Genomic DNA, 9,782 nt, shown 5'->3' with positions numbered 1-9,782 from the left:
GCCATTTTCACTTTGTCCCGCTTTTCTCTGTCTTTTTGCGTCCGCGGACTCGCGCGGCGACGACCGTGAATTTTCAAATGAATTATGCGAGAACCGGACAACAGAGAGGTAGATAGATAGATAGATAGATAGGGAGAGAGAGAGAGAGACCAAGGCGGTAGCAAAGACTATTTCAAACATTGACGTGACGTTTCGCGGAAAAAGAAAAGTCGAGCGTGAAATTGAAACTGTATCGATGATGACTGTATTGATTGACTAACGAAGAAATCGCATCTGTCGCGAAATCGGACAGGCAACTGGCGAGCCGAGGAGAAAAAGAATGCAGGAACGAGGGAAAACGGGTCAAGATCGGCGGAAAAGCGAGCTGTCACCGTAAAACTCCTAATAAAGTCAGCCGGATCAACCGGTCGATTAATTGCTCGGCGCGTTAATCGACCGACTCGGGAAAGGGCAGCTGGTGATAATTCGATGCGGACAATCCAGATTCGTAGATTAATCTCGGGGGATACGGTCCGGGTAATTATCGTGTCAGCGGCCATCGTCACGGCGTCGTTAATCCGTCAGGAATCCGTCCTCCGTGGAAAGATAATCCACTCGGCGGATAGTCGAGGCCTCGTTGATAGTCGCGCAAACGCCATCTGGAAATTCGCAAAATCATTTTCAGCGTCCGAAAAGATCATTCAAACTGCGCGTTAGTAAAAGCAATTTTTAAATTTGCACAAAACTTGTTGAACCCGTAGACAAATTTTTAGAAGTTTCAACATTCATTGCATGACCTCTAAAAGAATTCTAGAGCTTACAAAAAAAAATTCTTAGGGCATGTACAAACATTGTAGGGCTCGCACAAAAATTCTTAGGACTTGTGATAAAATTCTAGGGCCTCTAGAAAAATTCTAAGGCTTACAAAAAAAATTCTTAGGGCTTGTAGAAACATGGTAGGGCTCGCATAAAAATTCTTAGGACTTGTAAAACAATGCTAGGGTCTCTAAAAGAATTCTAGGGATTACAAAAAAAATTCTTAGGGCTTGTACAAACATTGTAGGGCTCGCACAAAAATTCTTAGGACTTGTAAAACAATGCTAGGGTCTCTAAAAGAATTCTAGGGCTTACAAAAAAAATTCTTAGGGCTTGTGAAAAAATTCTAGGGCTTACAAAAAAAATTCTTAGGGCTTGTACAAACATGGTAGGGCTCGCACAAAAATTCTTAGGACTTGTAAAACAATGCTAGGGTCTCTAAAAGAATTCTAGGGCTTATAAAAAAATTCTTAGGGCTTGTGAAAAAATTCTAGGGCCTCTAGAAAAATTCTAGGGCTTACAAAAAAAATTCTTAGGGCTTGTACAAACATGGTAGGGCTCGCACAAAAATTCTTAGGACTTGTAAAACAATGCTAGGGTCTCTAAAAGAATTCTAGGGCTTACAAAAAAAATTCTTAGGGCTTGTACAAACATTGTAGGGCTCGCACAAAAATTCTTAGGACTTGTAAAACAATGCTAGGGTCTCTAAAAGAATTCTATGGCTTACAAAAAAAATTCTTAGGGCTTGTGAAAAAATTCTAGGGCTTACAAAAAAAATTCTTAGGGCTTGTACAAACATGGTAGGGCTCGCACAAAAATTCTTAGGACTTGTAAAACAATGCTAGGGTCTCTAAAAGAATTCTAGGGCTTATAAAAAAAATTCTTAGGGCTTGTGAAAAAATTCTAGGGCCTCTAGAAAAATTCTAGGGCTTACAAAAAAAATTCTTAGGGCTTGTACAAACATGGTAGGGCTCGCACAAAAATTCTTAGGACTTGTAAAACAATGCTAGGGTCTCTAAAAGAATTCTAGGGCTTACAAAAAAAATTCTTAGGGCTTGTAGAAACATTGTAGGGCTCGCACAAAAATTCTTAGGACTTGTGAAAAAATTCTAGGGCCTCTAGAAAAATTGTGGAGCATACAGCGTACATTGTTCTACCTTTAAAACAACTGTACAGTCTATAAAAAAGTTGTAGGGCTGACAAAAAAAAATTGTAGGGCCTGCAGAAAGATTGCACGAGTCTCTAAAACCAGCCTCGAGCGACAGAGCGACCGTGCGCAAACTGAAAGCGTGGCAGACTTTAGTCCTTGTCGCGATTCAGCCCATCGTTGCGATTAAGGCATCGAGAGCCGAAAAGGGCGACGCCGAAAGAGGATAGATCGCGATTGTATTTTCAAGATTGAAAGAGGATTCTGGAGCGACCTGGTTCACCTCCTGTCGGTGGCCTCGAGGCAGCCGTTCGCGCATCGTGCGGTTGTCCCGTCATTTTCGCAAAAAGGAAGACGCCTTTAAAGAGAAAGGAGGCGGGGATCGATTTGCGGACTGCGGGTTGCGGATAATAACGGCAGGAAGCGAAAGAGACGATGGGATAAATGGAAACGGGATTAGCGGGCGGCGTTTCGCAACGAGACCTGCGTCGACCCTAGAACCGCGAAAGGAGACAATCGAGTAAAAAGATGCCACGTGCTAGACGAATTCTCGTATCGTCAACGGCGACGTAACAGCCGGGGGAATCCACCGGAAGTACAGCGCAGGAAATATTCTATCAAAGCTCATTAATCGGCAGTAAAACAAACTCTTACGACTGCGATTAATTAGTTGCATCAAACGTTTCACGCGCAAACTCAGCGTGGAGGTACAGCGAACAGTTCCAGCGCTGTGTCCCTTTGCAAATCGAATGTACTATGGTTCTCTGCATGTCGTTCCGTTTCTCGGAGGATCGGTCTCCCGTGGTGGGCAAGTGGAGCGAGTCGATCATTTATCAGGCGCGCGTTCACGCTCGATTCCGCGTTCGCGTTCGCGTAAACATATTCGCATTTTACGATCTCGCTTCACGCCCGGAGCTAATTAGCCGAGCGATAAAGACACGGCCGCGTAATCTATGATTGCAACTTTGAAACGACCGGACTGCGCATCGCCGAGGAACGATCTCGCAAAGATCTTTTGAAAAAACAGAAGGAAAAAAAACGTGGCAATTAGAGGATCGCCGAGACGACACAGATCTACGTCTCTCAGGAGATCAAGGCTTCACTGCTCTATCATTCGGCTCTAATAACGAGAAAAACGCATATCCACGGATCGGGCCTGACCTACTGCTCCTTTCTCGGCGAACTCGCTATCGTCCATCGCGCGTCATTTTGCTTTTACGCTCTTCGCTTTTCCCTTATGCGATTCTCCTTTGGATCCTTCGAGAGCTCTCGCACTGAAAAAGAATCAGAATTATTTATACCGTCTGAACAGTCTGATACCATCTATACTAACGTTCAACATTCTGTGTCCTCTAAAAAAATTCCAGAGCCCACAGAAGAATCGTATATGCGAAGAAAAAAATTTCGGTGCGTTTGAAGAAATTGTAGGGCTCGCAAAAACATTATCCGAGCTTGTGGAAAGATTGTGAGGCCTCTAGAATAATTATAGAGCACACGGAGTGCGTTGCATGACCTGTAGAGAAAAATGTAGGACTTACCGAATAATCGTTTGCACAAAAAAATATTTGTTATTCAGCGAAGTTGTCAGGGATCAGGTTACCAAGGAATAAATTCTGGTGCGCGATGCAATAAAGATTACCGGTTACCATTACTATTTCTCCGACTCTCGTACCGCGGTCTAGCACGCGAGCTTTTTCCACCAGTTATCCTTCCCCGGCGTTATCGTCCACTTTTATTCTCGACTCCATCGATCACAGGATTCTTTTTCTTCCACAGTATGGAAGAAAGAGGCCGGGGACCGGGCATCGATCACGGACGCCGGCGTGATCGATCGATCAGCGCCGGCTGTCGTCGATCGCTTCCTCCTCCTCGCGCAGGAACTCCCATCGACTTACTTCCGGCTATGAGCCCTGCGAATCGGCACTATGTCAATGATAAAGGTCCACCGCAGGATCGCGGTTCTGGCAAAAATTGTTGGACGAAGCCTCGAGCTTCGAACATCTGGAATCCTGGAGCCATTCTTCGAGAGGGTTGGTTTGAAAATCGTGTTGCTCCTTGCTGGTTTTCGCCTGCGGAAAGCGTCTGAAAAAGTGACAAACGTTGTGGATATATTAGAGGGACCTATAAGTAATCAATCAATAATCAAAATTCAGGTTTTTATTTCTTAATTTATTATATAATCTCTATCATTATCAAGGTCAGTTTGCCATCTTTCGTGCAAATTTTCGATCCCCTTCTTATAGAAATCCATGGTTCGTGAAACAAAATATGACTCAAGGTGCCTCCTTGCATCTTCTACAGAAGTGAATGTTTTATTTCTTAAATAATGCTCCAGAGATCTGAAAAGATCAGAGGGAGCAATACCCGGTGAGTACGGGGGGTGAGGTAAAATTTCCCATTGCAATTCTTTGATTTTTTCCTGAGTGAGTTTCGCTGTATGGAGCCGGGCATTGTCAATTTGCAGTATTACACCTTTTCTGTGGGCTGAAGATGCCCTCTTTTTCAATAGTTCTGAACACAGCCGTTGTAATTGCTGACAATACAACTCAGCAGTAACTGTTTTTCCAGGTTTCAACAACTCAAAGTGAATTATGCCACGACAGTCCCACCAAATGCACAGTAACACCTTTCTAAGTGATAAGCTCGGTTTAGGGGTTGATATTGCGGTTTGATTTGCAGAAAGCCATTGCTTGGAACGCTTTATGTTATCATAAAGAATCCATTTTTCATCTCCGGTAACGATTCTGCTAAGAAATGGATCTCTACGAAATCTGGATAGCAATGAAGTGCAAATTGATCGACGAATATTCTTGTTGGTCTCAGATAATTGATGCGGTACACATATTCCTTGCCTATTTGCCTTTCCCATTTCGTGTAGGTGCCTTTATATAGTTGACCATGCGGACCCAAGGCTTCTCGATAACTCTTGTATACTTAATTTTGGATCAGCTTCCATTAGAGATTTTAGGGTGTCATTATCAAATTCCACTGGTCGTCCACTTCGAGGCCTGTCAGAGAGATCATAATCACCAGCAGCAAACCTCCTGAACCAACGTTGACACTTGTTGACCTTCAATACATCTCCATAAACATCTTTGTTGTTCCCGTTGCATTAAATCCCGCATGAAAATGAAAAAGTATGTAATGAAAGGTACGGACGCCGCCATTTTATTACAGGGTTGTAAACAAAATTATACTTTTTAGAATATTTTGAACACAGCTTTACCGAAAACTCTAAAAGAATACGTGTTTCCTCTTCAACGATCGGTACAGAACTAAAGGCAAAACAAATTCTTTGCAAATAATAGATTACTTAGACTGCGGAAGTTTATGCACGATAAATATGCAAAATGCGTATAAAATAAAAATATTATATTATTATATATGATATTAATTATATATTACATTAAGTGTTAGGTACAATATTGAGTATTAACAGACATTTCACAGTTATACTGGAGTATTGTAATTCGAATTACAATAAATTACAATCATTTTTTCTAAATTTGATGGCGTCAATTGATGGCGTTTGTCGGTCACAATTAATTTATACGCCGAAAATGACCGCTCCACACCACACGACGTTATCGGTGCATATTTAAAGTTACTTATACTGTGTTGTGGTGTACATATTGGATCTTGTACAAATTCTCCGCATAAAATTCGTACAATGCTGCCCATGTTGCTTGACCACTATTTTTTGTGTGTATGGAAGTATTAATATTTTTGAATTAATTGCGATTTTCTATCGCACTTTATACTTTTATTGCACATTTCACAGTAAATATTATTTTCATTACTTTCGTCAATAATGAAATTGGGATCCCCTTCGATCCAGCTTTTCATCAGTAAAACCCTACTTTTCCGAAGTTTCGGCACTTTAATAATGATCGCACGCACTCTCACAAAATTCGCCTTATCACTTCGAGTATCAAACTGAACTGTTCGAATTCTAAATACCAACAGCTACATGTGTTCTTAGAGCTGATTCAGTAAGCAATATAAGGTCGGAACATCATAACTTGTTGAGTCTTCTTCAGTATTATATCGGCGTATCACTATTATCGACGCTATTCGGTTATGATACGAGTGCTTATTAATAGATTAAATAAATTTAACAAGATAAATGATTCATATGAGCATCAGATATGCATATACACGGAAAATAATATGTTTTAGATATTTCTCTTTGAAAAACATATGCATTATGCAAAAAGTGCAAAATAAAAAACATATTTTTAGAATTCTCTAATCGCAAAACATATTTCTGTTTAAGTCCCATTGCTTTATCAGTTTTCTATATAAATATGCATTTGCATAAACATCCGCAGTCTATAGATTACTTATGGGTACCCCTAATATTAACCCATCGTATGCTATGCCGGGGTCACTCGTGACCCGTCGCGGTGTGGATAAGCTCGAGCGAGCATCGATGCGTACAATTTTATTCCGATATAAGAAAATCGCTATCCCCTCTTCTTTTTCTTCATCCGAAATACGACGAAAGCCGGTCCCGGGCCATCGGCTTATATCGGAAGAAACCTGTAGCGAAATATCATAGATCTAGCATAGATCGCAAATAGCATAGATCTACAACTCGCAGGAGTCCGAACAATACAAAATCGATCAACAATTGACGACGATCGAATGCAAGGGAGAGTCTACCGTAATTTATAATTCTCTGCGTCTTACTCGATTTGTCCAGAGGGCGAACGTCGGAGTGTTTGATCGGTTAATTCCGATCGGTTAATTAAATAGATTTCGGTAGAAAGATAGCGAGCCCGGGCCGCCGAATTGTCCCGGTATCGGAGTCGGGCACAGCCGCCGGTAAACACGGACACGATTGCTGGTGACAGAGAGAGGCGCGTTGCTAACAGATCTCCCGACGCGGACGATTAGGCTAATCGGCCGGGCAAATATGTGCGATGGCATTAGCGTGGGCAGCCGCGATAAAGTCGAGCAAATTGCCGCGTCGCGATCCGAACGGATCATTTTCCATCTGGCACGTACGGGAATCCGGGATTTCGGGGATCATGCCCCACGCAGGCGTTTAAAACGGAACGAAGAAAGGAAGGTTACTGTGAGAAAGAGCAGACAGAGAGAACAATTGAAACGAACCGGTGGCACAATCCTTGTCACGCAACGTCGTCGCTTTTAATCGCTTCCTCCTGGAACGCGGCGAAACTAACTTCGACATGGTTGCCCAATCGTTTCTGCAACACCGCCGCCGTCGCAGTCGTTACAATTTCGCGAATGCAGCTATTATACAGTATTAGTCGGCATAAGTAATTAACCGTTCCCCTAACTCATTGGAATTTTCTTCTCGCGCCTCGTTGCCTTCCGCAAGCCTCGTCTACTCTTCCTCTTCTTCGTCGAGTCTGCATGACGGCGCGCGCGGATCTTGCAAAACATCTGCAGTCGCATAATTGCGCCGACTGCAGTATTTATGCGCGTCTGTCAACCGTCGGCTTAGAACGTTCTCGATACCGTCGAGCAGCCACCGCGTCGATATCTAAACGACACTCGAAAATATCCGATCAAGATCCGATACGGATCGCTATCGGCGGTTTCGCGATTTTCCGAGTCCCTCGGGCCCGGACGGTGGACAGAGGCGACACTGGACTCTTCTAAGGGAAATTGGCGTCGTAAACGCGGCACGACATTACCGCGTGCGAAAATTGAATAATTAGCGGCGGCTGGTTGTCTTATCGTGGCTGGCCGTTTCCACTTGTCGCCGCAATTTTTGCGCACGCGGTTTCGTAATCTATTGCTCCAATACTGTATCTGCCATTCTCTCGTGTGACAACGTCAACGTCGAGTGACGAGCGACCTCAAATTTTATAAATAAATCCAAAGCAAAACGTTAACAGATCTGCAACTCAAAGTTTGAGAACTGCTTTCTAGGATATTCTACGTATTTGCGAAAGTGTTTTGACAGGTCGAACACAAAAATGTGTTGGGCTCGTTTGCGGAGAAATAAATCGGAAACGTTTCAACATTGTCAACACCGAGCCCGATAAAATCTGACGGATCGGTTGCTGGCGCACTTAAGTGTTCGCGAGCGTCATTAACGGAGGATCTCTCGACAGCCAAAGTGGCGTTATCGCCTGCGCGAAGATGCTACCGACCCACTGATAACGATTCGATCGAATCGGGCCCGGCACTCGAGGGAAAGACAATCCCCGTCGCCGGCGGAATATTTATGTAACGCTCCTCGAAATAACGTGGAAACTATTTGCCAAGGGGAATCCTATTTTCGCCCGTGTCTCCGCATCGTTTCTATTTCGAAAACGCGTTCGAGTACGGTATCCCGTCGCGTAGTGCCGCACCGGGTCAAGTGCGCTACGTAATTACAACTATCGGGCAATAACAGCAACAGTGGGAAGTTAATCCTCCGTATGCTATGCCGGAGTCATTCGTGACCCGTCGCGGAAGCGACGGGCATGAGCTCGAGCGACCGTCAATATGTACAATTTTATTCCGATATAAGACTACGCTTTTTATTTCGAAATAGGAAAACCGCTGTCCCCTCTTCTTCTTCTTCATCCGGAATACGACGAAAGCCGGTCCCGAGCCTTGTATCGAAGAAAAACTGTATGACTCCGGCATAGGCCTAACACCAGCGTGTTCGAGTGTTTTGCAAACGAGGATTCTTCACTGTGAGAATGCTCTTAATCAAGTGACAAATGGCACTACAAAGAAATAGACTGCGGAGCATAACTATATAGCACCACTAACATTTTTAGAAAATAATTCGGAAAAGCCAATCATATGGTGTGAAAGAGGATTGTAAATAATGGATTCTAGACGAAATTGATCGAAGTTGCATACATATAGAAGTGCAATTTTTGGTGGAGGCCCACTTATGGTGTAGGGTGCATTCTGCTGCAGTGGCTAGCTTAGCTTAGGTTTTCCAACTGCAAGAATTAATAGCGCGGAGTATATTGGAATACTTCAAAATCATTTATTGCCGTTTACTCATACAAACGATCACGTTTCATGGACTTATCAGTAAGACAATGCTCCAATTCACAAAAGCCGACAAACTACAGCATGGTTTGAAACGTCTGATATCAATGTATTGAAATGGCCTGCACGCTCCCCAGACCTACATCCAATCGAAAATCAATGGGGTATCATGGTACGGCATGTTTATAAAAATCGACTATTTTCAAACATTCGGAGCTAAAAACAGCTGTTATTGAAGCGTGGAATGATATTACGTTATAGAATCGTGTTTTTGAGTTAATACACGAAAAAGGAGTTCCTCTCACTCTAACAACCTAAATTATAACATTTTATTGACATTAATATTATTATTACGTTGCACATTCATATTATGCACCATTGAAATATTTAATTTATTGTTATAATTAAATAAATGTTATTTTTGTTCTTTTTCATTAATTATAATTTATTTCTAGTCCTTCTCGGGTGGTACTATTGACATTTAGAAATTATGACTTAAAACTTCAAAACTCTTGAAAATTGTAGTGGTGCTATAGTTACGCTCCGCAGTGTATACAGATCGCACATGTACTTCAAATACCAATAAAGATGTGTGAAAAATCTGAACGCTGAATGTTCAGTAGTTTTTTCGAAAGAATTTCGTAAATATCGCGAGACTCCATTTGAGACCACGTCCTTTCAGAGCATGACTGTCGCAACAACAGCATAATAGGGCCTCTTATTACATATCAGTCCTATATTGAGAGCACCGGTTGCTGCGAATTGAACTGCAGTGCATTTTAAGTAGCGTGCCCACTTGGACCTGTGCTGTATCCGGTGAACGACTATCGCCGCAATAGCGTCGCAGAGCCACAGACGTGACAATAGAAAT

The 9,782-nt window shown here is 42.7% G+C and overlaps 1 long non-coding RNA gene across 1 annotated transcript; it reads right to left on the bottom strand.

Moving 5' to 3' along the window:
- Positions 1-261: 261 nt before the first annotated feature.
- LOC143358749 (uncharacterized) lies at positions 262-4,005 on the bottom strand. The gene is made up of 3 exons (XR_013083001.1): positions 3,589-4,005; positions 3,104-3,216; positions 262-638 (listed from the first exon to the last, which is right to left on the bottom strand). It is a non-coding gene; the product is annotated as an uncharacterized LOC143358749 (long non-coding RNA).
- Between the last annotated feature and the right edge of the window lie 5,777 nt (positions 4,006-9,782).

This window comes from Halictus rubicundus, chromosome 11, assembly GCF_050948215.1.
Source record: "Halictus rubicundus isolate RS-2024b chromosome 11, iyHalRubi1_principal, whole genome shotgun sequence".
Taxonomy (NCBI): Eukaryota; Metazoa; Arthropoda; class Insecta; order Hymenoptera; family Halictidae; genus Halictus; species Halictus rubicundus.
Note: the sequence above shows the minus strand (reverse complement) of the source record. Positions and strands in the feature narration are given on the sequence as shown.